A 3064-nucleotide genomic window follows, 5' to 3' on the forward strand; every position below is an offset into this window, starting at 1 on the left:
GCTTTCGTCTCCCTGACCACTGTAGCGTTTTTCAGGCTGAACTGATGAAAATCGACAGGGCCACTAAACTGGTAAAGTGTGATATGATACCCCAAGTTGATATCTACATCTTCACTGACAGCCAGACGGCAATAAAGTCCCTCACGAAGCAGTCGACAACCTCCATGGTAGCCATGAAATGCCGCGCATCTCTTAACGAGATGGCTGAGTCATTTCGCCCAAAGGTGATATGGGTTCCGCGTCACTGCGGCATAGAGGGGAACTGTAAGGCCGACGAGCTGGCGCGACTCGGCACGAAACTTCCTTTTGACGATATAAATGACGAAATAGGAATACCTTTGCAAACTTGCAAGCTACTTATCTCCGAGAGGCTTACTAAAGTAGCGAACGACAGGTGGCAGGACGAAATCACTTGCAGAACTGCCTACTACTGAGTCTAAATAAGACCAATATTGGATTACTTGTATTTGTCATAACAGGACACTGCCTAATTCGCAAGCACGCCTATCGACTTGGCCTACGCTTACACGACTTCTGTAGAAGTTGTCAAGATGAAGAGGAGGAGGAAACGATTCTGCACCTGTTATGTCAGTGCCCTGCTCCATCCAGACGAAGACTCTCCACTCTCGGTAGGCAATTCTTCGACAACTTGGAGGACCTTAGATGCGTCGAAATCAGGGATCTTCTAAAATTCGTTCTATGTTCAAATTGGTTTTAGGGGGATTGGGAGTTGCTGACCCCACATGCGGCATCACAATGGGCTCTGAACCTAAGTGTGTCTTATAGACGACCGCGACAAACTAACCTAACAATACAGTGCAAAAAAATTGCATCAAATGTTCGCTACTCGAGCAAAAGTCGCTATAATACTTACTGTATGTATATATCAGAGTTGTGAAAAATGCATTAAATTTTTTAATGCATAGCATTTTAATGTAAATGAAAAAGATTAATGCATTAAATTTTGATATTTAATGTAAATGAAAATTTCAATGCATTAATTCCGAAGAAATAATGCTAATGTTTTTTTTTTTGTATCAACATTAAAATGTTTAAATGAATGCTATTGCAATAATTTATTGCATTAAAGTTATAACAAGCATTAAAAACCCATTAACTAATTTTATTTTGAAGTAAAAATTCTTTGCTGACGTTGAGGGTAGAATTTTAAGGTCGAAAAAGATAGTTACGGACGTGAAGGCTGGTTTTCACTATGTCAAGTTCAATGACATTTGTCGTTAAATAGGTAAAATCACATTGTCAAATGGAGCTAATAAACTGATTTAGGTCAGAGTAGGTCCTCAGTCGTGTACATGCTCTGCTAAACTGGCTATCTGTCCGTTTTTGGCTCATACTTAATATATGTAATCGGTATGCATCAACAATCAACATAAAAATCTACAAAAGCACTCTGCGTTGCATGCACATTGGCTTTCATTTTCATAAAACAAGTCCTTCCAAAAGAGGTTATTTATATTTTACTAGAAAAAAAAATAATGGTTTTTAATAATGCAAACGAGCAAAAGCATTTAAACATTTTAGTGCATTCAAATTTTTTCATTAGCATTAGCTTGGATAATTTAATTAAACAAAAATTTCATTAGCATTACATTTTTCAGAATTAAAGCATTGAAATATTCATTTGCATTAAATTTCATAAAATAATTTATTGATTTTTTACATTAACATTATTGCTCTAAACTCTGGTACTAACACTTTCAAATTTTTAGTGAAGGTCTCTTTTAATCCTACTACCAAAATCTGTGAAAAACGCAGTTTCGAAAAAAATGTTGGTTAGGGCCTTTGTGAATGTAAGGTAATGATGTATACACATATATGGGACGATCTACATATGTACATATGTCAAACGGACCAAAGCTCTGCTCAAAATTCTATGCATCAGAAATTAGCGCAAAGCATGTCAAAAGGCTTGTCAATTTATAATGCATCAAATAAAACATGGCAAAATTTAAAAATCCGTATTATGTAAATGCTGCGACCGTTAGAAGACGTCATATCCGTAAATGCGGAAATAACTTTGTCATTCAGTTTTTTAAACCAGTTGTCAGTTATTAAGTCAAGACGGATTTTAATGTTTTTAGGGTCGCTGATCATGAATATAGCATCAGAATTTCGATATTCAATGGCGGATGTTGTTGTTGTTGTAACAGCATACAAACTCCCCAAAAAGGTTATGGGGAGTGATGCTGGAGTGACAGTCCTTGGTCAGGTTTAAATCTGGGTCATTCCGGTTACGTAGACCCGACTGTCGTGGGAACGTATTCAATGGCGGATCGAATATGGTGGAAGATTGTTTTCTAAATTTATCGGATTCACTTAGAATTCGTTATTCAGGTGGTATCAAAGTCGCTGATTACGAGTCAGAAGTAACATTGGAAAAGTTCAAATTGGCGGACCCAATATGGTGGACAAAAAAAATTAAAATCGATTGGATTCGCTTTAAACTTTACAATTGGGGTTCTTAAGGTTACTGATTATAAATCTGCAATCCGATTTTAAAAAATCAAAATGGTGGATCCATATTTGATCGACCATTTATCACCGCAAAGTTAATTCGAACGTACGTATTTACATGGCGTATGAGTTACCCAGACGAGATGAGAATGTTACTCATACGATTTGAACTTGCTAGTATCGGAACTATTTCTTGCACGTTTATTTGCCAAAAGTTGTGCAACGGCTCAGCCCCAGCGAATCATTCGCAATCGTGTGCTGCGAATGCCGATTTATACTAAAGCCTTTCGACATAAGCTGCTTTTCCATACGAACACGATATACATATATATTGAATTCAAACATTATGGACGTCTTCCCGAAGTCGGTTTCCTATACTCTCCAATGAAAATCGTTAAAACGTATGGGGTAAATGGATTTTTAAAAATTGTTTATAATATAAACCCCCATTAAGATATTTTTATGTACGTTCCTGATTATAGCATGTGTTCTAGAGAATTTTGCTGCCTGATAGTAGTGATATTATTATCGGCTTCCGATAGGTTCGTATTAAGTCTAATTAGGCACACAACTCGTTTTGGGAAACTTG

The sequence above is a fragment of the Rhagoletis pomonella genome, unplaced genomic scaffold, assembly GCF_013731165.1.
Source record: "Rhagoletis pomonella isolate Grant_MI unplaced genomic scaffold, Rhpom_1.0 Rhpom_scaffold_00007, whole genome shotgun sequence".
Taxonomy (NCBI): Eukaryota; Metazoa; Arthropoda; class Insecta; order Diptera; family Tephritidae; genus Rhagoletis; species Rhagoletis pomonella.